The sequence below is a fragment of the Taudactylus pleione genome, unplaced genomic scaffold (genome assembly GCF_031769625.1).
Source record: "Taudactylus pleione unplaced genomic scaffold, aTauple2 ptg000026l, whole genome shotgun sequence".
Taxonomy (NCBI): Eukaryota; Metazoa; Chordata; class Amphibia; order Anura; family Myobatrachidae; genus Taudactylus; species Taudactylus pleione.
In genome coordinates this window covers 9,587,758-9,614,390 of record NW_028284428.1, presented here as the reverse complement: position 1 = coordinate 9,614,390, position 26,633 = coordinate 9,587,758, and the positions used below count along the sequence as shown (strand labels likewise).

The 26,633-nt window shown below is 42.6% G+C and overlaps 1 protein-coding gene across 4 annotated transcripts in view; it reads right to left on the bottom strand.

The window, feature by feature from the left end:
- BCLAF3 (BCLAF1 and THRAP3 family member 3) overlaps positions 1-26,633 on the bottom strand; it is an 88,587-nt gene that overhangs the window by 38,504 nt on the left and 23,450 nt on the right. For all 4 annotated transcript variants that reach the window (XM_088451613.1, XM_088451611.1, XM_088451609.1 and 1 more), the window contains exon 2: positions 642-805. The gene's annotated coding sequence lies outside the window, so the exon portion shown is untranslated. The remainder of the gene's footprint in view (positions 1-641; positions 806-26,633) is intronic.

Sequence of the window (26,633 nt, the reverse complement as noted above, 5' to 3'; positions counted from 1 at the left end):
CGGTGCGATTTGCAAAAGATACAATCTAGTTTGCGTTTCCCCTTGAAATACTGAACAAACGATATTGTGCCTACACATGGAACGATTGTACAAACGTCTAAACTACTTAGATGGATTGTTAACGATATATCGTTTGCAGCAAACAACCTCACGATGCACGTCCAGGAAAACGGACGGCAAATTATTCATCATCCATCGCATCGTGCAGACACACAAAACGATGTAGGCCAAATCGTGAAAGATAGGTCGATATCTTTCTGCAGGTGCAAGAAATCAGCAAACACGATCAGTGACGGCGGGAGCGCACATCGGCATCGTTACCATCCCCACACATGGCACTTTTTAAACGATTGGTCGTTCCAATCGATCGAAAACTGCCAAATCGTGTAAAAAATTGTAACGTGTGTGTGGGCCTTTAGAGTAATCTTCAGTAGTGTATGGCTCATCACTTATCCCAAGGTGACACACACAAACAGTAATACATGCTGTACATACTGCAAATGTCTACTGATCACACTGCCCTGCAAGAAGGAGTTTGTGCAGCTACTGGAGTATTACCTCACTGGTGGGCAGTGTCAGAGTACTGTGCGCTCTATAGTTAATGTTTTTGCATATTACACAACATATTTGTGTCTTCTTACTTTTATTGGCAATTTCTGTTGAAGTGTCCAAGCTGTCAAGATGTACTCAAAATAGTTCACTTTCTTTACCCGAACACTGCACAATGTATCATTCTTCACGGTCACAAAGTCAGACGTTTCGGTGACAATATATCCACATGGCCCTTATGGTCTTCTAGCACAGCCTACGTAAGAGAGCAGAAACGTTTACTTAAAAAACAAACAGCGATTAAAAGAAAAACTAAATATATTATACATGCAGATGTGTGTGTGTATATGTGTATATATATATATATATATATATATATATATATATATATACACACACACACATATACATCTACACACATACGTACACACACATACATGAACACACACACACACACACACACACACACACTTATTAAGTTAGAAGTAGGGTTTTTTTTGTGCGGCCTCCTGGCCGGTCGCATAGCTGTGGGTGACCACCCACAGCTATTGCGAGCGGCCAGGTGATTGTCGCGATGGTCTCGACCATCGGGGCTTGCGACGAGACCCTTGCGGTAGGGTCTCGTTCCCGCAACGCCCCAGTGAGCTTCTGGCTCTTAAAAGAGCTGGAAGCTCACTACTGACATCACCTCCGTTTGGCCATCCACCCCACCGCCCACCTCCAAAATGGTGCGAGCTGTTGATCAAAATCGACAGCCGCCCCCTTTTGGTGCGAGACCCGGAGCGACCGTCGCTAGCCGGGTCTCGCGAATGCACACGTCGGAGCCGGCTCCGGCGTGCGCAAGCGCAGTGGCCAAACATCGACCCGCTCGCGAGCGGGTCTGAATCAGGCCCTCTGTCCATACCTCACAGTGAATACAAGCATCACTGATAAACTGTGCCTTAGTAGTTGCCAAATTGGAGGAGCTTTTACTATTTGTCCCCTTGGGCATGACAGCCAGATATGTTTTGCTGTCACAGAGAATTGTCTGTATGATATAAATATTAATACTAATGTTTAGGTATATAAAAGATATATTATGTAAAGATTTAGGAAAAATATTTTAAATATTCACATACTGTATGTCCCTGCAGTACTGGAACTTAAAGCCAAAACGTTCTACTAGACAACCATTAGAGTCCATTTTGTCAGCAGTAAATTCACCATCTGAGTAGGTTTTTGGACTAAGGAAGTAGACCTGAGAAACTGGAGGACAAATACATACAAACTCCACACAGACAATGCCCAGCCCATGCCTCCATCGCTGTAAGGACACACCTACTGTACCACCCAATAACTATAAACAGGCTTATATTATAATCATCCTATAAATCAACCACTTTATTATCATGTATTAGGATACTTTTCTGAGACATACTGGAATACTGAGACAGCAGTCTGATACTGCAGCCAACTTAGCGTAATGTAATGACTTCAGTGAGAGGGACAGACTCTAAGCTGGTACTTTGTACCCAAATGGAACAAAAATGTAAGACAAGAGTTGTTTAAAGAAATGAAAACTGCATACTCTGCCTTTTGTACAGCAATGCTGCTGAGTAAGACAAAGGTACTGATAACCCTGTGAAGCTTTGTACAAAAAGTATTATGTGGATTTGCTGACTATCATTTTGCATGATAATGTTAATATCATTGTGGTCCTGCATTTTATTTTCACTTCGCAGAACAGCAATAGAGAGCCTTCTACTCCTATTAATAATAGAAAATGTATTTTCAAATATATATATTTTTTAAAATCATTTATTTAAAATCTTTCATACAGAATACAAAATAAAACAATAGATATATACATATCCTAATGATACAATTCGATCAACAGCCATTTAACACAGGACCATATCTGTTGCGATAGTAAATGCCTTGGACCAGCCTGAGGCAATATGCACATAAGTATAGAAACATGTCAAAAATCCCCATAACTTCAATATAAGTATTATATTGTATCTCAGTAAAAGTTATTCAAATAGCAATACGTCTGAAAAATAAAATGTTGAAACACAACAGTGTTCGAAAACAGTAATAGGAATGGTCATACTGAAATATATATACAGTTAAAAATAAAAAATAAACAGACATACAGTAGGGTAAGACATGAGAACACACAAAGGGGAGGGGCATAAGAAAATGAATTAGACAACCCAGTACTCCAATTCTCAACTTAGTAGATGGTTATAAATGTTACTAATTTACTGAGTAATAATTTACTATCCCTTAAATTACTTCACCTAGCATATATTAGGGTGCCTGGAGCAACTTTCTATGACGTTACCAATACCTGGATTCAAAGATTTGGAACCCCTGGGTTTGTGTGTTCGGATCCAGTGTATCGATATACTGTCCCCATCTTCGATAAAATGTGACCACTCCTTTATCTATATCTGGGGGCGTTTATTGTCTATCATAGTACATTAGCCAGGACATTCTACAGCTTGAACAGTTGGACGAGTAATCGTGGGAAATGGTATGAGCTTTGTATTTTCTGTATCCAGGCTATTATTATGGTTTAATGTGCAAAAGCATCTCAGGTAGTGCTGAATAGAATAAGCAAAATACACCGGGAATTCTAAAAATAACAAATACCTTTGAAACACCTTACCAGGCATGTAGGAAGAGTACTCTGGATGCAGGCGCTTCCAACTTATTTACATAGGATGTCAAGACCAGTAATGTGCGGTAACTTATAACCACCAATCAGATACCAGCTTTAGGACCCTTTACACAAACAATAGTTATCCAGCTTGTAAGTGTCACATTTGCCCATATGTGTAAACACACTGCTAATATAGTGCAGCACAGGGCTCACCGATTCCTATTTGAAAATAGACCTACAATATGCAGTACAGTACATGGGCTTTTGAGAAAATGCATCCCAGATCATTACCGGTAAAAGCCAGTCTACGTTTTCCTAAAACCCCATATATACTGACCACTATGGCTGTGCAATGCTTCATGCATGCTTTAAAATAAATCCAGTTTGTGTAAATAATGACAAAGTTTTGTGCAGCCAGATGAATGAAAAGCTAATATCGTATTATTGGATGTGATGGGCTCCATTTAAAACATTTATAAAATAAGCCCTAAGATGTGGACACCACACAATAGTAAAACTTGCTCATCATCAATATACACTTGCTTTCCTAGGGATTCCCATAAAAGCAGTGGTTTAAGATAAAGGAAACATTTTGAATTCTTTCTTTATGAATCATTAAAAGCATCATTAGGCAGGAAAACTGGAAGATCCACCCAACATGTCATTTTGCTAATTAGGCTTTGGGTTTGCCTTAAGATCTGCAGAGGGATGATTGACATGTCCTAGAGGAAGGGCTGCCTATTATCTAGTACATAGGTTCTCATCGGTCCTCAACATTGTATGTTTTCCAGGTCTCCTCATAGAATCACAAATGAATAATTAGCTCCATCTGTGGATCTTGTAAAACATGTCATTGAGTAATGACTACACCTGTGCTCCTGCTGGGTGACCTGGAAACGTGAACTGTTTGGGGTCCTGGGGACAGAGTTTGGGAACCACTGATCTACTGCATTTTGAAACAAACATTCTAATATCCCATTAATGTAAAATGACAAATGTTGAATAAAATCTCTATTTAAATGCATTATGGAGCTACACCATTACACACATGAGCACGCACACATACACACACTCAACCCCACCACCTCCCAGTCAGTTCCTAGGCTTGTGTTTGCAGTAGTAACACACCATTCTTGATCCATGCTGACGAATCTTCATTGTACTACAATTTTGCTAATTATATTTTACAACTTGTAAATGCCTGGCACACCCAAGAATGTGTTTCCTTCGTGGTTACTTGATAAAAACGACATACACAATTCTGGATTTAGAAGTATAATTAATTCCTGTTGTTGTCCCAGGTCGTAGGGAAGTATAAATTTCTCTCTCGTAAAAGAAAAAGAAAAAAAAAAGGCTTTTTCCAACCAAAACTGATGTAAAGTTGACTGAAGATGTGGTGAAAATTTGCGGTCAAACAAAATGTTGTATAGAATATTTATGGTGGTACAATCTTTAAGTCCTTTTTTTTTTTGCTACACCAATCTGCAGAATATCATTCCACACAGTCATTTTTAAAATACACAATTTATGCAATTTGTAATCTACACTCTGTGTAATTTATGATCTATAAATAGATGTTGATAGTGTTAATTGTAGCACCCTGCACCTGCCACAACCCTTGCAGTTCCGCTTTCCTGCCTGGGGAGTAGCTCTCTGCTCTGGTGCTTCTAGCACATTCAACTGATGCTACAAACTGCTCAGATATAGACCAGAGTGTGCAAAAAGCACCAGAGCATAGAGCGATACTGCAGGCAGGATGGAGGAACTATATGGGTTGTGACAGGTGCAGGGTGCTAGAATGAACACTACGAAGACAACTGCTTTAGCCCTGTGCTATGGTTAATATATAATAAGGATGAAGTCTTGGTGAAACAAAAATAATAGGAAGAATGTCACGTGGAATATCTCTAATGTAAAGGGTATTACGCACAAACAAAATGGCCTCTAAGCTCAGACAGCAAATTATTTCTACTTCCTGTTCTCCAAGAATAAAAAAAAAAAAAAAAAAAAAAAGAGATGCTCCTTAAAGGTTGAAAAATAAAAAATAATTTCTGCATGTTTTATAACACATAAGTCAAAAGTCAGAATCAAAAGGTAGTTGATGTTCATGGCAATTTGGCACTGGGTAAGTTAACATTTATTTTGATTTGCTGAAGCTCCTTGTTTTACATAGATGGCTATAAATCACAGGGAATTTCCAGATATCATCAGTGGCTAATGTAGATGTTAAGGATTTCTTAGTGTTGATGCTTCCAGGACCCCAAAAACAGCTGGCTCTCTCCACACAACAGTAACAAAAAACAAAACAAAAACACAACAACTTGTAAAACAGAAACAAAAAAGAAACCATAGAAAATTTAACAGGATATAGATTTCACACATTAATCAGGATGGTAAAATGTCATAAGTCTTGCTCACTATAAAGCAGTTTGAACTCATCTATTAATTTTAAGATCATGAGGTTTCGGATTGCAAAAAACTGGTTAGATTTGTCAAATCCTACCTTTTTTAAGCTGCATACTTAGGTTTTTTTTTGTTTGTTTTGTTTTTTTTAGAAAAACAATAAAAAAACACCTATATAGTTTATATTTAAAAAAAAAAAAAACCCATTTCCCAATATATATTTAGGAACATTTATGGATTACAAAATATGTTTTATTCAATATTTATATTTCCACTATATTTTACAACTGTCTTAAAACATTTTTTAGTCCTTGATCACTTTGGGCGTGACAGGTGTACATGAAACAACTGTGAAAAATAAACTGTATACAGAGAAATGCTGCCGTTTTAAGATAATTTTTTCCCCAGGCCCAGTAGTGGGCTGCCACAGAGGTGGTGCTTCACATAACTGTTGAGACAATTATTGTCCTGATGAGACAGATATGCAACATATGTATGTGCCTGCAGCTTATTTAAGGGATGTCTTATAATTTTCTTTTACTACAACTTTGACATTTGAAATGACATTTAAGTGTGCTCTATGTTCTCAGTAAAGAACACTCTTATACATTCGATTATTCTAATGTTTTCATGTATACATACACTGTCTTTACATCCACTATCTAGTCTCCCCAATACCCTCGTGTGCATCTTTTTTATCCAAATACAGATGTGCCCTCCTACATCTATCCTCAATACGCCATGCAGCGCAAGATATTACCCGTTTACCTGGGTCCTTCCTGTGTCCAACCCTGGTCACTACCCTGTTGGATTCCCAGGTCACTGGACCTGGGTTATTTTTTTGGCACCCTTACCCACCAGCCGTATACCAGGTAGACCCTGCAATAAACCGGGTTATTAACAGAGTGGAAAAGGGGTATTAATCAGCACAGTCTACTGGTGCAACCTAATCACACTGCAACTTAGATGCATTTTCGGCAAAAAGACTCAAAAAAAGACACCCGACACTAGCAGAGTATCACCGGACCTGGCTTTCTGAGAGGGGCTGTTTGGCACAACTGCAGCAAAAATGTGCGAGTACACAATTCAGTCTGACTTATGTGCCACACAGCTCCAGAATTCAATAACAAAGACATCCAGTTACTTCACAGATCACTTCTAGGCTGCAAATTACTTAGTAGCATCCCCGCTGTAATCGAATTGTGGTTTTCAACAGCAGTGACAGGGTCACAACGACACACAGCCCCTCACCGCTGTAAAGTACAGCAATTTGCGGCAGCGCCATGCTCCCCACCCATAGGACAGAATTGTTCTGGGATTTACCTGGAGAGAGTTTTCAAGTAAGTATTACAAGGAGTACAAATGCATATATTTATTATTTATTTGTATGCATGGTAAATACTGCTTTCATTTGCATGTAGCACACAAATACTGGACCAGCTTTATTTTTAAACACAGTTCAGGTAGCACACACCCTTGCCAACTCTAAAGGAGCGTACACACTAGACGATATGCTCCCTGAGCGATATCGTCTAGTGTCCCCCCTGCAGGCTGTGCTCAATGTCGTTCATGACATTGAGCACACCCGCTGAATGATATCATTAACGATATCGTTCAGCGCCGGGCTCTCTCCCCCATTCCATAACATGCAGCAACCTGACGACATAGTCAGGTTGGCCTGCATGTTAACCCGATGAACGATAATGACGAACGATCCGCGGGAACGCGCGTCGTTATCGTTCATCGTTTTTGTGTTAAAAATGGACGATAAAGTGGCCGACTGAACGATAATGATATCGTTATTGTTCAGTAGTCCACTTTAATCACCCAGTGTGTACGCACCTTTAATCTGTCTGCATATATTACATTTGCCTCGCCTGTACCGTAACATAGCTTTGCAGAAGTAAATAAGCCTGTTTCAGTGATATACACTACAGATGTGTCCTTAAACATCTAGCCTCCTTGAGCGCTAAACAGCCCTTCTAGTCATACCATGCAGTGGAGTGACTCTATTGCGCCGAGCGTCTTTCCGTGCGACTTTTTACCTGCAAATGCGTCTTCTTTGCACAGTGATGCAAATAGTTAGCACACGCAGCTTCAGCTGATTAAAATGATATCCAGCATGCCTATGTTCTGTGAGCGACTGCGGGTGTATCTGCATGCGAAATGCTACATTACAGTGTCAGCGGCTGTAACACTGTAACGTAACGTTTCATATGCAGATACCCCCGCGGTCGCACACAGAATATAGGCATGCTGTATATAATTTTAATCAGCAGAAGTTGGTTGTGCTAACTATTCGCATCGCTGTGCGAACAAGACGCATTTGAAGGTAAAAATGTTGCACGAAAATACGCTCGGTGCTACCGAATCACATGGAGCTCCCGCGTTGTGTAGCGCGACTTGTAGCACACGAAGGATAGATATATGTAGACACATCTGTATATACCATATATACAGGGGTATTTCTGTTGAGATGCAGAAGACTTCATACAACCCCCCCTCTCACTTAAGAGCAGTTATCAGATTCAGTTAGCACCGAGTTGGTTTGTTATGTTAGAAGGTAGAGTTGGTAGTGTTAAAGACCCCCCCCTCCCACCACCACAATGCATGTGTTGTTGTTTGAGTTCTTGCATTGATGGGCTACGCTGATTCCTGGCCGTGCTTTCTATACTGTCATGGCAGGAAACAATGGCAAATTATTAATCTGGGTGCAGTTGGATTTTTGGGTACCCTTCACAGTTTATTATGTTATAAGGTACAGATGGATACCTACCCTAAAGGTGCGTATCCACTAGCAGATAGTGGAACGACAGTGCGAATACAACATTGTAATCGTACAGTGGTTCCTCCTCCCCTGCGATATGTCGTTCAGTGTAGGCACCCTCCCTCATCCCTGAACATTGTCAACATGTTGTTTTCGGCAGATTGACCAGCATGTTCAGGCGATGACTGATGTCGAAAACAACCTGCGGGAGCGCGCATCGCTGGTCGTTTGACACTTTCATGCCCGATTCATGCATGGTTAATGAGTGATTGCACGATTACGATGTCGGATATTAATCGCTCATTAATATCTGCTAGTGGATACGCGGCTTAGTTGTGTTAAAGGCACCCATGGGACAGTCACTGCCCGTACTTCATGTGCTGTTAGTTCTTGCATTGATGGGCTGTGCAGATTCCTGCCCATATCTATATCACCATATAGTTTTTTTTCTAGCAGATGTTTACATTAAATATTTGATCTTATTTAATCCCAATGTATGACTGTTTCTTTTAAAGTTACATTATCATGTTACCAGCACAAACAAAACATATATCAGCCTATAATGGGTTTAATGCCTCCAAAGTGATAGGATTCCTTGCTAGGGAGGTATAGTATTGAAGCACTTCTAGATGTGACACTGGTGATAGATTTAAGGTGCGTACACAACTGCCGAAATTTTAAGCGACTGAACGATATCGTTATCGTTCACTATATCGGCCAGTGTGTATGCTAAAACGATGAACGATAACGACAAACGACTAATGATGCACGCTCCCGCAGGCCGTTGGTCACTGTCGTTCATCGCCCGTACATGCAGGCCAACCTGAGGATATTGTCAGGTAGTTGCATGTTCGGGGATGAAGGAGGGTGGCCGGCACTGAACTATATCGTTCAGTGTGTGTGCTCAATGTCGATAACAACACTGAGCACAACCCCTGTTGGGGACACACTAGACGATATCGCTCATGGAGCAAATCGTCTAGTGTGTACGCACCTTAAAACCAGTGACAAATACTGACATTTCATAACTGAATTCATATTTAATGATACATATGAGGAGGTTTGCTTCTTTTTATTATGTTGCTTAGACACTAATAAATAGACCAATTAAGGAGATGGAGTAGATTTGGCAGTACCGAATCGGATCGTCATGGCCACTGCATGATGCCGTGAATTGCACCACCACACACACATAGTTGCCAATTAGTTTCGCACTGCAGAGGTCCATAAGGGCGCTATGTATGAATACTGATCACTAACGGCCAACAACAGTCACTGTAAATAGCACTGCTATATAACCCGGGAAGAGAAGTTCTAAGCCTAGATGACCCTGCCCACAAACAACACTTATTTTAAGTTTCAGAACACTTGCTTTCATAGTATAACTTGCACAGGATGATTGTGAAAGGGTAACTCCCTGATAGTGTGGTACAGTGAGTGCACAGTAGATCCTTGTGTGTGCTCATGCTATCCTTTACTGAACAGTATTTTGTTAGGGTGACAGTTGTTGTTCAGACCAAGCACCAGAATGTGGAAGAAATGTGATCTAAGTGAATTTGGCCGTGGAATTGCTGACCTGCTGGGAATTTCATGTGCTACAGTCTCTACAGTATACAGGCAGGTCCTTCTCTTCTCTTGTTCTCTCCTTAGCTCTACCAATGCCTCCTCTATTCCTTGTGTTCTGTCTCTAAGTCCTTTCAGCGACCCCGATACTGTATGCTCTCCCTTACCCTGTGTACCGTCTCATCAAGTGCTGAACTAGATAGCGAGTTGCCCCACACTTACCAAATGTCCTAGTCCTACCTATCATGGACTGCACTGACTACACAGAGGTGGTGGATTTTATTGGGGGGGGCTGCAGCCTCGCAGCCCCTAGGCAAAATCCGCCACTGGATACCTATATTCCTAACACCACGCAATATACTTTAACCTGGGAAAGATTTCTGGACTGCACAACCTCACTATATATATATGATGGGAGGTGCTACCTGATGAGACTAATTGCAGGCACAGACACAGACAAATCTCAGGTGCACAACTGCAAATGATTAATTATATATATATATATATATATATATATATATATGCAATAAAATTTTGCAATCAATAGAGGTTTTTAGCATAATCATGGCCAAGGTTATGGGCCTACTCACCATATCCAGGTAACTTCTTTCGGGTAGGTCCCTAACATACTAGGGTTCAAATCCCGAGCGCAGGACCCCCAGCCAAGCTGCCCCAGGGCACTATGGTGGTGCCCTGGGGCGATGTCCGGGCAGTGCGCACTGCACGTGCGCAAGCCCCGGAGCGAAGGAACGCCTGCCGCTTGGGGGCGGCCCCACTGAGTGTTTTAGATTGTTATGGTATGTTGAGGCATAGTTTGTGCACATACAACTTTAGTGGATGCTGATACAGGGCCTGATCAGAGTTGTACACTAATGCAAAATTTTGCAGCTTGGTAAAATATGCTAATGCATCACCCAGCAGAGTTTGTATGGCGATGCCCACTGGAGCCCTCGCAGCTACATACACAAAATGCAGCATTGGACGAAGATCCTCAAAACATTGACTCCTCGAATGAGTCTATTGTCACTCAGAATGGACGTGGTATTTAAGACGCTGGAGTTTTGTTCTCTGCATGCGCGATTGCAGACGCTGGCTAGTACTCTCCCAGCCCCGACACACCCACGTTTTGGTCTGAGGTCTCTGTAACCGCCCACAAAACCGTCTTTCTGTCAATCAACTGCCAGTGAATCCTCACAGCGAGCGCAATTTATTCGTAGCGCGTGCACAATGAGGCTGTGACACATGCACAAACCACTGATAATCGCTCAACTGCATGAACATATAATAGCGTTCAACTCTGAATCAGGCCCACAGTTTCAGTCTTAGGGCCGTATTCAATTAGCGGCAAAAGTGGACGTTTTTTTCGACAAAAAAAAAAAGCAACATTTTCGGAAAAAAAAAAAAAAAACCTGCAAACAAGCGACCCATTTGTTTCATGGCATCATAATGTACACTTTTTCACTACTTTAGTTTGTTTTATATATGTAGCACTTTATACACTTTTAATTATAACCTCCTACTTATGTAGTACTTAACACATAGGCTTTTCTTTATTATTCTTTAACCTTCACTTTAAATCTCACACTAGTGTGATGCCATGGGGCGGTTCTGCTGGGTTGGCCAGGGGGATCCCGTGCCCTGTATTTGTTCCATAGAAGTGTTAGGGACCTGCCTGATGGAGGTCACCTGGATATGGTAGGCAGGCCCATGATTATGGCCATCATGCTATGAACCTCTTAGATGTAATTTAGCAGTATTATTATTATGTTCATCATGGTTAGAGTGTGCACCTGCATTCGTTTTGTTTTCTCCTTGCAGCACTACAAGTCTCAGCAGGTAGCACCTCACATTGTGCTTAGGGTGTGCAATCTAGGGCCCCTCTCCCTATTGATCCATTTGTGATGTCAGTGTCAGAGGTCACTGCAGCCAGTGTACCCACCGATCGTCCGTACACACAGCCAGACGTACCAATATATCGGCAAGATAGAACGGCATTGACTGTCCTGCAGGGACAACCTGTCTGTGAATGGCATCATCCTTGTTGATGATTTAAACTGAATTAAGCTGATCGCTGAAACAGTTAATGGACATAATTGTGGCACCCCTCTCTAAACTCCTCCAAATTATGCCTTTATCCTTTACTAAACTAATAATGTGCAGATGCATTCACTGAGTGATTTTTGCAGTATCTGTAAAATTACTGGATTTATATTTTTCAATATAGCCACTGCCTCCTCTGTTGGCTGTTCCTTCGTTTTAACCTTTGCAGTATTAAAATATACTTTTTATTTCTTTTATAGACCAGGTTGGCCTGCATGCACGGGCGATGGTCGATATCGACCATCCATGCCCGCGCATCGACCATCGTTTGAAGGGGCCAGTAACTGGTCGAATTGAACGATATATGGATGTCGTTATCGTTCAAATCGACCAAGGAACTTTGACCGTGTGTATGCACCATTATGCTGGGTACATACTTGATATATTGTGAGTGCATCGGCGGGTGTGTATACCAGATATGTCTGAACGATGTTCTTCAGACATATCATGTCGGCCCTGCAGCACAGCCAATATAAAATCGATCATCTGGATGTGTATGGACAACCAGCTGACTGCCCGTACAATTGCTGCAGTGACCGCCGACACTGACGTCACAACTGGATTGGCAAATTTAAATGCACGCTGAGTTGTGAGGTCAGGCCAGATGTAGCCAAAGCGGTTGATTGTATACCCAGCGTTTAGTATTCCTTCTAGGCTCGGCAGGGTGGATGTCGCTGGAGGGTACTGCTATGTGCGAGAGTCCAAAAAAGGGGACACTAGTAAAGTGGACGTGTCCTTGCATTACGCCCGCTTCATCACTGTAGGGGGTGTGCCCAGCACTCACTGATACCCCTGTCAGATATACAACCCGGGAAATTTCCTGCTCAGACCCAGGAATTTCTCCTGTGCAAATTCCCGGGTATTTGGTCAAGACTTTCACACTACAGCATCTACCCGGGAAATTCCCAGGTAGACCCCTTTCAGACAAGAGCAGGGTTTTTCTGCTTACCTGCCTCTTCATTGCCGTCTGCTCCTCCTAGCCTATCCCCTCTCTATCTGATGATGATGATGTCATCATTCAGCTGCCGGAAGCCGGCCAACCATAATGCATATTTTTTTTTTTATTATTATTATTTTTCTTTGTATTTCTTTTAATTCCCTGGTGGTCCAGAGGGAGTGCGGGTGGCCCACATTGGCTGGGACCAGTCGGCGATCTCCAGCACGGGTGTCCCCGACGTCCGGCTGGGGTCCTGTGTCGCTGGAGACCGGCATGGCAGGCGGCCCGCTGTGGCAGAGACCCGCCGGCAGGTGTCCACACCATCCGGCTGGGGTTCTCTGTGCACAGCCGGCCGGCGCTGGGAGTGGTGAGCAGCAGCGCTGAGCGTCCTATAGGATGTTCTGCGCTGTCAACTCAAGCAGCAGCGCTGAGTGTCCTATAGGACGCTCTGCGCTGTCAACTCCATGTCAAAGCTGCTTGGTGCTGCCCGGGAGTAGTAAATTCCCGGGTGGCACCATTCAGACAGAAGCAGGGTAATTTCCCGGGACTTAAGCCCCGGGAAAAACCCTGGTCGATTGAAGGGGTGGCTACCCGGGTACCAGGTACCTTTCAGACAGACACGGCTACCCGGGAATTTGGCTGAGGCAGGCCAAATTCCCGGGAATCTCGAGATGTCTGAAAGGGGTATGAGATGCTGTGCTGACCCCAAGCTCTCCCTGCAGTGTGAATAGATGACGTGTCCAAGTGCGCGCAATCTATTCACTCGCCGGTGATTGGATCAGTGGACATTCCCCCCCTCCCGCGGGTGGAGATGGCTGTTTCAGTGGGGCACCGCCATAAGGGCAGGACGTTTTTCAGTGATTTCAAATCGGGCAGGGTGCAGTGCCCTGCCGAAACAGCCTAGCGGGAACCCTAAGCATTACAGCACTCAATCTGCTCTCTCACAGGCTGGTGATCCCTTCCAGTCACTCCCTGGAGGCGGAGCCCTGGAAGATGATCACTCTGGTCTGAGACCGGATGCCTAGCACCGCTGCAGAACTCTGTCAAGGTGTCTCCTCCTCTCCCCTGAACAGGTGCTGCCGCTGTCTGCTGCCAGGTAAGTCTCCAATCCACCTTAGCTGCTCCTAACTGTCCAAACTGTCATTGAAGCCCCCCTTTGGCTCTGTGGCTGATATTTACATTGTCAGCTGCCAGAGCTCTGACCATCCCACAAGAGCTGCGAGTCAGAGACCCTGTCCGGCACTTCTAGCACTTTCCCAGGAGCGCGGGCATTCAGTATGTTCCTTGTCTAGCCCAGCTCTATACAGGGAATATAGTCTCGGCCAGCGCGTTGGTTTCCAGCATCTTCACTGGCACGCAGCTCCTGTATATTACTCACCAGTACTACACATATCAATATCAAACATACAAATGGCCTGACTGATTCATCAATGCCCAGCCCAAACCCCTGGACCTAGACACATGGAATACGGGGAGTATATTCCTTCCATGACGTAAGTACCCAGTAAAAAAGTATTAGGTTGTGACCTGCGCCACAGACTGCAGCTCCGGTCTACCCCTAGGAACACCACTCCTATATTTTACCAAGATGCAACAAAAAAGTATTTGAGATAGTCCACAAGCGCTGTCCTATTTAGGAGGCAAATCAATTGCTTCACCGCGCACAATTTTCCTTTTCCTCCTGATTCTCCCTCTGTAAAATACAGACTGGTTCACACTCACCATGCAACAGAGGCTACGGTTCCCTCAAAGGTTTCTTTAAACTCTATCCTTATGTTTTACCACAGAAGATTTCTCAGTGTCTCTTTCTACCGAGTAAGTGGGCATGTACTCACCACATACTCCTCTTGGTTTGTGCCCATAAAAGTTTCTTTAATTCCAAGTGCAATACTACACTCACACATACTCACCTATATTACTTCCAGTTGTCCCCTTGTCCATAGGGCTCTAGGGCTGATTCTGTGATTTACAGGGAGACCCTACACAAATTTTTCCCTGTAAATCCATAACCAGCCCTGCTTCCCACAGCCCATTGCTGGTTGTACTGAGTACAGGCAGACCCTACATCATTTTTTCCCTGTACTTAGTCAGCCAGAACTGGGTTTCAACAGTCCGGGGCTGGGTCTGTTTTGGGGGGGCCCTCACGTTTTTGTTTTTTTTAAATGTAATTCTTTAAACACTTTTTCAAGGCAGATACATGCAGGCATCTCACTGATGTCTGCATGTATCTGTGTGAGAACAAACTGCTCATGCTGAAAGTGAAAGCATAAAGCAGTTCTAACGTGTCTGGGATTTGCAGTTCGTTTTGAAGGGTGATTTGCCGTTCGATTTGGACATGAACATGCCAAATCGAACTGCAAATCACTGTTCAAAACAGACTCAAATCGAATTTGTTTTGCAAATCGCAAAACAAATCGAATAATAGTAAATGCAGTGAAAAAACGGTTTTCACTGCATTAGATTTGAGAAGAGGTTAGTCACTCCTCAAATCGACCTGTAAATCGACCTTTAGTAAATTTACCCCTATGAGTCCAAATGTAATGCATACACATACAGTACATTAATACATCTTCTATGGTGCAACTGAAAAAAGTAATCTGAAATAATCTCAAGGCTACTCCAAATATCAGTATAACAAGGGCACTCATCAGGTATAAAAAACGGAAATAAAAGATCTATAGCTACATCTGAGAGGCATAAAATTATACATCCATAGCGCTCCCGCTAGGCTAGGTTTTAGCGGGGCTCCGCGCCCTGCCGGATTTCAAAAAAGCAGAATACACCCTGCCCTTTTGGTGGCGTCCCGCTAAAACAACATGGAGGATGCCGTCCCCACCCGTGGGTCGCAGTGTCCCGCGGATGGGAAAAAACAGCGGTGTAGCACATGGTATCTATTTACAGAGAGAGGAGAGCTTGGGGGCAGCCCGGTATAAGTGCGGGTCATGCGTCCCAGGAGTGATGAAGGGGGGCACGTCTTAGAGACATGCCCCCTTTTCTCGTGGCCAAGCCACCTTTTCGGGAGCGTGCGCTGAAGTGACCTTTCTAGATAGGGTGAACACTAATCCATATGTAAACAAGCCCCAAAGTAGTAAGATCTACTTATTGATAAATATACACTGATACTTTTCAGATAATGCATGTAGCCATTGGGATAATTGTGCCTTATAACCAATACAGGGAAATTATCCTATTTGAAGGTATATATCTGGGGTTTTTTTTTTTTAAATCACAGCCTCATAATGGGAGTAATGTGCAATTAGGGAGATAGCTAGACTTTTCAGAGAGATTGCTACTATTTAAAGGAGTCCCCTTGACAATCAGGGAGAGTTGGAAAGTATGCTGTATATATGTTCCAGCATGAATCCATATATTAAGGAAACTCCAATAATGTATGTCAGGGAATTTCATCAAAATGAACAGCAAAAGATAAATAAATCCAGAAACACTGAGGGCCTGATTCAGAGCCTAACGCTCTGACCAGAGCGCTCGCTCTGAATCAGTGCCCTCCTACCTGAAAATGGAGCGGCCTCCTGGCCGCTCGCATAGCTGTGGGTGACCACCCATAGCATAATCGAGTGGCCAAAAAGATGGTCGCGATGGTCAAGACCATCGCGACCATCGGGCTTGCGACGAGACCCTGCGGTAGGGTCTCGCTGCCGCAAGCCCAGGAGTGATTTTGGCTCTATCAGAGCCAAGATCACTCCCACTGACATCATTACTGATGTCAGTGGGGCCGGCTTCAGACGGTAGGCGTTCCCATGGGAACGCCTCCGTCTGGCAGCCACACCCCCGGCACGCCCACCAAAGGGGGCGTGCTGTCACTCACCATCGACAGCACGCCCCCTTTGGTGCGAGACCCCGAGCGACGTATTCCTCGCAACGTATTTCTGCAAAGGACAAATGCATTTTCATGGGGGAGGTGTGCAGTAATCTTAAATCAGCAGTATATGAAAGTAAGATCATTCTATTACAATAACCCATAATATTCTTCACTCTTTATGCCAAACACTGTCAAACATAAAGTAAAACTTACTACAATCAAAACATTAAGTTGGTCAGTCTTACATCTATTAATACAGCCTGTGGGTGCCGTTCTCACCCGTGGACTGTAGTGTCCTGCGGGTGGGGAAAATAGCGGTGCAGCGGTCGCCTCCAGCGAATGCGCCCAGCATCTATTCACTGAGATAGGAGCGCTTGGGGACAGCCCGGCATGTCCGTAAGTGCCGGGTACTCCCCAAGAGTGATGAAAAGGGGGCGTATGTCTTAAGACACACAACCTTTTCTCGCACGTGCAGAAGTGCCCCTTTAGAATGAACACTATATTGATATATGGGAAATTATCATTCCCTGTATTCAATATAGAGTGCAGCCTGAAGTAGCTAGAATAGCATTAATAATGTTTTGGTGAGTGCAGAGTATCAATTTGTCTTTGTTTATAACAGGGGTGGGGAACCTTTTTTCTGCTGAGGGCCATTTTGATATATATAACATTATTCGTGGGTCTGGTACAGGCCACGCCCCCTTCGTGAAATGTCACACAGGGGAGGGCCCACAATCACCGGTGATTACTGAAATGCCCAGAGCATCCAGAGGATGCCTGGGAGCTGTAAGGGCAGCGGTGTGGCCATCTGAAGCATCCTAAGGACGCTTCTGGCAGCACTGCTGCATACATTTTGGCTGCAGGGTGCTATTGTAGGCACCTTGCTAGCCAGATGAGGCAAGCAGAAAAAAGCTCCGAGGGCCAGACCAAATGATTCCAGGGGGCCTTATACGGCCCCCCGGGCCTGAGGTTCCCCATCCCTGGTTTAAAACCTTATCTTTTTCCGCATCAAGAGGCTCAACAAATCTTGATATTCTGCGTGCTGACGAAGGGACTCCTAGATTTTAGCATTCAGCTGAGGCCGTTATTCCAGGGTAGGGCGTGTGGGGGAATAGATTTCTGGGAACTACCATTTACATTGCAGCTGCTTTGTCAAACTGTAAAACTTTTCCATAAGTCACAATGAAAATCACATCAGGATAAAAATAGGTGTAAATAGAAAACTTATGTTTTTACATTAATACACTTTAAGTACCTTGTAATTTCATAATTGCCAATGGTTATAAAATGATGGACAGGTATCATGTCCTAGATCTGTAGAGTTTGCACACACACACATACAAGTCCAGATGCCCAAATGCACAGTGCCCTTGGAAATATTTTCCAATGTTGGCAACAAACTGGGCACACAGAACTAAAATCCCCATTATAGCATCTGCAGTTCTCACCAGTAATTCTATATCCTACAGATCATTGCAAGTCAGCAATCTGCACCAAGAGTTTGCACATCCGCTATCATGTTCATAGCTTGATGAATAAAATTGCTGACAATGTCTACTGTCTACTTCAGAGATGGGGGAACCTGATACACTTTAAGCATGTGCAACCCTATAGCTTTCATAAAGTCTGCATATTACCCAGGGGAGGGCCCCTCTTCTCTGGCAGCGCAGCAGACTCTGGATTCCTGCACTGTGCATGCGCTGGTCTCTGGGAACATGGCACCTGTGTTATGTTCCTAGAGACTTCTCTACTGCGAATGCGCAAATCTCTGGGAAAATGTCCACCAAGCCATCTTCCCAGTGATTTCTGACTGCAGCACCAGCCAATGTGGGACTCCAGGGAAAAATAATTGTATGGAATCAGGGTGTGCTGTGTGGGCTCCGCACACTCTGCAACCATTTTATAGATATGCCAATGATGTTACCCATAGTATTCTACCTCCATATGTGGGGACAGCAGTTATATCACATGACCATCCCAACAATAGGCAGTCAAAACTAAGGGGATTTTCTGGCAAGTTGTGTGGGGTGTTGTAGTCATTTTTTGGGGGGGGGTTTAATTACTCTACACTTAAGTAAATAAAAGGAAAAAAAATACTATAAGTGTAGAGTAATTAAAGAAAAAAAAATTACTACAACACCTCACACAACTTGCCAGAAAATCCCCTTAGTTTTGACTGCATATTGTTGGGAAGGACATGTGATACAACTGCTGCCACCACATATGGAGGTAAAATTACTAAAAATTATAAAAAACAATAAAAGGTGTTGCCCATAGTCAGAGTATAGCTATCATTTCTCTATCACCTTCTAAAACATAATAACTTGCCTATGATTGGTTGCTATGGGCAACTCCTTCAGGTTTTTCATTTTAGAAGTTTTATTAAATCTACACATCCACCCTAAATCTTACGCATCCACCCTGTGAAGATGTATCAAACCTCCTAAATAATGGAGAAGTGGACGACAAGGGGAGAAGTTGCCCAAAGCAACCAATCAGCTTTTACCTATCATTTTATACAAAGTACTTGATAAGTGCTAGCTAGAAGCGGATTGGATGCCATGGGAAAAAAAAAATGTATCCAGTTCTTCAACCTTTAGGAGGCATACAGTACAGTAAAAGCCAGAATAGGGAAGCTGTGAGGCTAATACCATTAGCATTAAGGCTCTGTTGGAACTTTAATGCTATTACAACGCAGGTTATCTGGCTCACAACACATAGAAGTGTGAGTAATAAGGAGCAATGTCTCCCCTTCTGTAATTGCCCACAATGTGCCCACTAGACAACATCACAGTGAACTACTTATTTAAGCAATTGATTTCAACACAATAACATGATTGACAAAATAACAAACAATGTCTGCATACCCATATAATTATAAAATACACACAAATTCCTGCACTAGCGGAACTTCCTTGTTGAGGGAAAAAACAAAACAAGAATAGATGAGCAAACAGTGGTGTGAGCGATGACTGGTTATAGGAGTGGTCTACAGAAAAATACTTTAGGCATGAAACTTCATTTTCTGACATTTACAACTTGGCATTGCTACTAAAGAGGCATTTCATTACAGGTGTAAGAAGTGGTGTTCCATGCAAGGACGTCAGAGCAGGATGAAACACAAGCAAGTTGATACCATATTGTAAGTGCCATTGGTATTTGACTCTCCTTTGGCCAGAGAAAATGACAATGTGCGACTATGAAAACACGTCCAGATCTGATCTGCGAAAAATAACACTATTTGTGGTTTCATAGCAGCTTATACAATATATGCATACTTCCAGCTTAGACAGAACTACATGGCCAAAGACACACAGCCAACCTGACAATTGGTAGTATTATGCTGGCCACACACATAGCGATATTTTACCCGATCTGGCCGATTCTGACACATTGGAACGACAGATCATGTAAAATATGGCCAAATCCTGAGTAAATCGTGAGTCCCCACTCACGATCACGATGCGATGCACGTCCCCGCTGGTCGCACATCGCATGTTCAGATCTGCCGTGCAGTAGGGCAGATCTGACAATCTAGGAGGCGATGCACTGTGAAAGTCTGGATGCAGGAGAGATCATATGGAGATTGGACACCAAATTGTGTGCAGATCGTGTGCAGAGCTGCTGGAGAGAGTTTCAAGGGAAATCGTACACATCGGCTCATCGTGTGCAGATCGCTAGGTATGTGGCCAGCTTCAGACTACACGGCCAAATTATTTGCATAATATACCACGTAACCTAGCCCTTAATTAGGTATTCGAAAGGCCTTAAGATGCTGCGCAAATTCTGGACTCCTGATGGAATTAGCTTTGGATGGCAAGAGGTGGAATTGTGGAATATCTAACTTGTTTAACGGTTTTTGTGTCCGATATGCTACAAACCAAGCTGTTTTACTGAGTGGCATACCATTTTACCTTGAATAAATAAGTGTGGAAACAGTATTATGCCATGCCATATGAATCATTTTAAAATGATTTCAGTAAATATTGTGGAGATTTTCATCCTAGATAAAGAGTGATGTCCATCTCTAACTATCCCCAGATAAGACAGATATCAAATTTAAATTTGGTACAGGGATACTATTTTCTTTTTAATTCTAGGGTGCACATAATGTTTACTGGCCATTTGCAACTGCTGATGGGGGAGAATTCAATTCTACTGCAATTTAGTACATATCAGCGCTAAGACAAGCCGTGATGCAGAATGTCTCCCAGTGCTGAGAGCACTGAGCCCTGGTACGGCGCTGCATTCACCCCATTGTACACAAACAGCGCATTCTCTCCTTTGAAGATTGGATGTGTGGCTCAGAGTAGGTGCAACAACCAAATTCTTCATGGTGTGTAAATGGTTAATCTCAACGTATGTCCCTAAAAATGTGCTCTCTCTACCCCATTATCTAATTTTAACAATCTCGTTTACATCTCTCAACAAAACCTAGTCGCACGTACTCTGTATTAGGAACTTATGTGCAGGAAATTGCTATGTTCTTTACATTACATGTTTAGGACGGAAAATATGAAACTTGGCCATAAAGTGCTGTAATATCTTTTTTCCCACCTATGGTAGGAGGCAAGTAGACTTGTTATACATGTAGCTATAAGCCTGTCAGCCTGTGTACATAAGGAACTATGGTAATCAGCTGCCAGAGGAAACGATTCATTAGTGCGTTTCAGGTTATAATGACCTTAAATCATTAGGATACAAAACTGATTAGAAATTTGATGAGCCTAAATAAAAAAGGGGGATTACAACTAGGTGATACACTTTATTTGGCATGGTGTAAGCGTAATAAAACTATGACATATTTGCAGCTTGGGTGAGAATATTTATTATTATGTTCCTTCTACCTGTTCTTTGATATTTGATACTGCTGCCACGTGGCTCAGGTTAAACAAAGACTAAAAACCAATGCAAAACAAGAGTAGGAAAGAATTTGGTCACTAAAGGAAATGCTGCAACCGGTGAAATCCCAGGTTAAATATTTTGCTAGTGACTTTAATCCTTACTGTCACCAATAAGCATACTCCAAGTATAGTTAAGAGCTGCCCAGACAAGGAGTGTCGTCCAGACAGAACGGTGTAATATAGCAAGCTATCGGTGTACTGATCTCTATGTCATGCTGTGTTTACTGTACACAACTGACAGCAATGAGAGGTGTTATGGACAGGAACATGAGAAAGTGATGCTTCTCTGGACAAGTCTTTACAGAGTTCCAGAAAAACATGCTTCATACTCATAACTCTGCACATACTCTGCCCTAACAACTGAGCTGACATTGGGAGCGCATTAATTGTCCAGTGGGCAAATCTGAACAAACTATATAAAACTGCCTACAATATATTGCAAGCAATTGTTGGAAGGTGGAGCTGCTCACAGGTAAAGTCCTCCCTGATTCATAACTCTACATGTCCAGAACCCTATCCACAGCTCCATCAGCAGCTTCCTGATCTTACCCTCCATCCCAGAAGCCTACCACTAATTGTCACACAGCAGTCTAACCTTTTCTGTTCTACGAATGGAACCATAACCCTAAATCCAGAGTCTAAGCCTAACCTGCACCTTAAGCCTGGTACACTCTAGACGACTTGCAAACGATGCAATGTAGTCAACGATTTCCCTTGAACTCCTGGACAAACACTCTGTGCAATCTAACAAACAACCACACGATATATCTTGCATCATTTGGTGGTTAGATCATTAACTATGTAATGTAACCATATCGCCCAGTCGTTCGGTAGAGCATACACACTGCATGATCTGCGGGGAATCGTTAACGAGATTGACAGATCTTCCTGCATGAAGAGAAGATCTGAAGATGCGATGGACGATGCCACTGTAACGCTTATAGTGCGTACACAGTTGACAATTTGTCGTTCCGATGCGTCGGAATCGGCCATAGCGTTCAAAATATTGTCTAGTGTGTAGGGGCCTTTACTTAGACCAGCAAGGAGAGAGACTGAGGTAGGGTAGGGATTTGTTTGAGTAAGGGGCAGCCCAGAAGAAGGTAAATGTTTGCATACAAATATATTAAGCAAACAGTTGTTCCGCAGTTGTTCTGCTTTTTTGAAGGAACTGTGCCTGCAAGCAATGTTTGCATAAATATACCTGTACACATGCATGTAGGATCCCAATGTGAATGTATGCATTGTCTCATCTACATGAAAAACTCCATGCACGAACAGGCCAGTAATTGTCCAACACTGTAGATACATTTAAACATAATGGTGAACCAAGAATACTACCTGTACAATTTCTAGTATTTTAAATCATTGAACAATCAAAGAGAAATATGCCAACACATAGCCTCCTTGATTCACAGGTGCTACAATTCCATATTACAGATCCAAATAAGTGTTAAGTAATGGATACGCAAATAAAGGCAGGTGCGAACATCAGTGAATGATACAGATATTACTCATGCAAAGTCAAACTCCATTACTAGTGGGAATATCTTACATCACCCAATTTATGGTAAATTTCTTCCTAGAATATGTTCCTATACATGAGTTCTGTGTATATTTACTAAAATAACACTGCTCCTAAATGTATATTGGTCAGCATATAGATGTTCATAGCTGTGCGTCTACCTAGTAAAAGATTAGCTGGAGCAGTGGAGGCTGCCCAGCGAGGCAATTTTCTCAGGGCTCTTACATTTCCCTGGATGAAGATTAGGTGTAGGAGGTCGGTGAATGGGGGGTGGTCCTTCTGCTCATGTCCCAACGAGTATGCCCACTATCAATGGACCTTTTCTGCCAGAGCCTGGTGTTTCAGTCTTGGGGCCAGGAACTATTTTGTAGGATGTGGTATATTTTGCCAACATTCATCATGTCAACATTGAGAATGATGACAAAACCGTAACGTGACATGCTTGTAATGTCGATGTTGACCATGTAGACACTGATGAAATGGCAACATGATTATAATGTCGACAAAACGTCTGAGGTGGTCTAGTGGTGACTTATCTGGTAGGGCGGGTCCAACAGCTCCAACTATGTCTTCCAGGTCCGGCGGTCATCTGATGAAAACTTCCAGCAGCGCCTCCGATTATGAGTATTGTTAACCCTAACCACTACCTCAACCTAACCCTAACCTCCCTCCCATAACCTAACCCTAACCTTCCCTCCTGTAACCTAACCATAACCTCCCCTCCTGTAGCCTAACTCTAACCAACCCTCCTGTAGCCTAACCCTAACCTCCCCTCCCGTAGCCTAACCCTAACCTCCCCTCCCATAGCCTAACCCTAACCTTCCCTCCTGTAGCCTAACCCTAACCTTCCGCCGTTGGCCATGCAAAATGTCAACGCTTCACATGTCGACATTCTGCATGTGTGAACATTTTAACAATGTCGACATCATAACTGTAGCCAATTTTCATATTGTTAGTATGGGATACTGTATACTTGTAATGTGTACACAGTCCTACTGTATTACAGAGAGAAATCCTTTCATTAGTATGACATCACCTTACGGATAGACTGGCCATGTACAGGCAGGTGATTCTTCAATCAGTTTCCTCTGCCAGCCAGCAATAATAGAAATAATAATAATAAAAAAAGATATTTCTCTACTTAATAGTCTTGGTTACAATAACGGAATTTGTTTTTTGAGTGAACCTAATCTTTTAGCAGAGTATCGGGAAAGTGTTTTTATGCCTTGTCTATGTATGTTGCCATTTGTACTACAATTTAAAGGAAACAAAAAAACGATCTATTCCCCCATACTACTATAAGAGAGTCCCATTAGTCAACCCTGCAAAAAAAATGAAAAAAAACAAAACAAATAATTTGCTTGGGTAGATTGGGGAAAAAACAATAGCAAGTTATTCCCAGTGACACAAGCACACCGCAAATATGTGAAAATTGGTCTGGTCCTCCTGGAACAAAATATCTCTAGTCACTGAGGGGTTGGTAGTAGACAGTGTTTTGGCAGAACATTTCTACTGTTTCACATTGTACATTTTCAACATGCCAAAAGTACAATGCAGACAGATTTTACAGGGGCAGTTTCAATACTGTATGACTGCTAACTAGAGGTTTAGGACAAATATACTCTAAAAACAAAATTAAATATGCACGTTATTGTGCATACCCTCGGTCTGACTTCTGGTCGATCAGATAACGATTGTCTTGCATTTTCGATATCGAACATCCAGCACATGCACCAACCCCCCCACCAACTATAACGACCCGTGATTAAGGATCGCGGGTCCCTATAGTAACCAGGCCAACCTGGTCGATATCGACCAGGTTGGCCTGCATGCACGGGCGATGGTCGATATCGACCATCCATGCCCACGCATCGACCATCGTTCAGCCCTTTGAAGGGGCCAAAAACTGGTCGATTTGAATGATAATGATATGATCGATATCATTATCGTTCAAATCGACCAGGGAAATCTGACAGTGTGTATGCACCATTAAACATTAAAAGCCACCACCACCTTTATCTTATTCACTGTTGCACTATATTGCAAGTTCCATTTCTATATTTGGAAAGCAGGCACGCTGTATTTATCTGTGTCCTAGACCGGTTCTGACATCAAGCATAATAGGCCTGTACCAAGTGACAGACAGGGATTACTGCCCGCACACCATTAAGATCAAACATACTTTCTATAGTCAGCAAAAATAAACTTAAATCTATGAGAAAGATTAGTTGACTTAGAATGCTCTATTTAAAAAGTGTGTCTAGTAATTTTGGAGCCTAGTCTGTAATAATGCATATCTTGCATTCTAACTTTATTCAAAAGAATTTAGAAAACACAAAAAAATAAAAAAGGTATTACGAGAGTTTATTGTGTGCTAAACAAAATCACAACCGCAAATGTGAATAGAACTTAGGCCTGAAGATCAGCAAAAATTTAAAACTATTGTCTCAGCCTAATACAATGGTCACCTTTAGGTTATGCGACCTGCACTCATGTCTTCTTATCAACAATACAGTAGGTGACATGTATTTTTACAAGACAGAGTTTTATGACGCATCCATAAAACAACTTGCGTAGGAAACATATTGTAAATATAGAGTTGTGCAGTAGGAGCGGCCTAGCCCAGTTCTACAAGGCACTGTAATAATACAGCTGGCCAGGATGCGTGCATCATGCTATATATTCCCTATTTGCAAAAATAATGCTGGCTTCTGCATCCCCTGCAGTGCAAAATGGTCGCCACTAACGCTATATCAGTCACTTTATCTAATGAGCCACCATTTAGGAAAGCCGATTCAAAAAGAACTCATAATATTATTGAAGCACTCTGTTCCTCATGTCTCAGTAACTATTTCCTAATGAATTATTGGTTGCATTTCAATGAATTATTATTATTACCAGTCATTTATATAGCGCACACATATTCCGCAGCGCTTTACAGAGAATAGTTGGCCATTCAAATCAGTCCCTACCCCAGTGAGCTTACAATCTATATTCCCTACCACATGCTCACACACATACACATTAGGGTTCATTTTTGTTGGGAGCCAATTAACCTACCAGTATATTTTTGGAGTGTGGGAGGAAACCGGAGTACCTGGAGGAAACCCATGCAAGCACAGGGAGAATATACAAACTCCACACAGGTAGGGCCGTGGTGGGAATTGAACCCACGACCTCAGTGCTGTGAGGCAGTAATGCTAACCATTACACCGTCTATGCTGCCCAATATTTATTCAACTCAGAAAATATCCGATACATTTAAGGGGTAACATGCTAAGACTTGTATTAGCACATAGCTTTAGGTCACTGTAGCCATAGGGAATGCATAAATTCATGTATTTCAATATACATGCAATCAATTATTTACGGTGTTTCGCACAATGGAGCCAATAATATAGAAATCTCCCTGGTATAACAA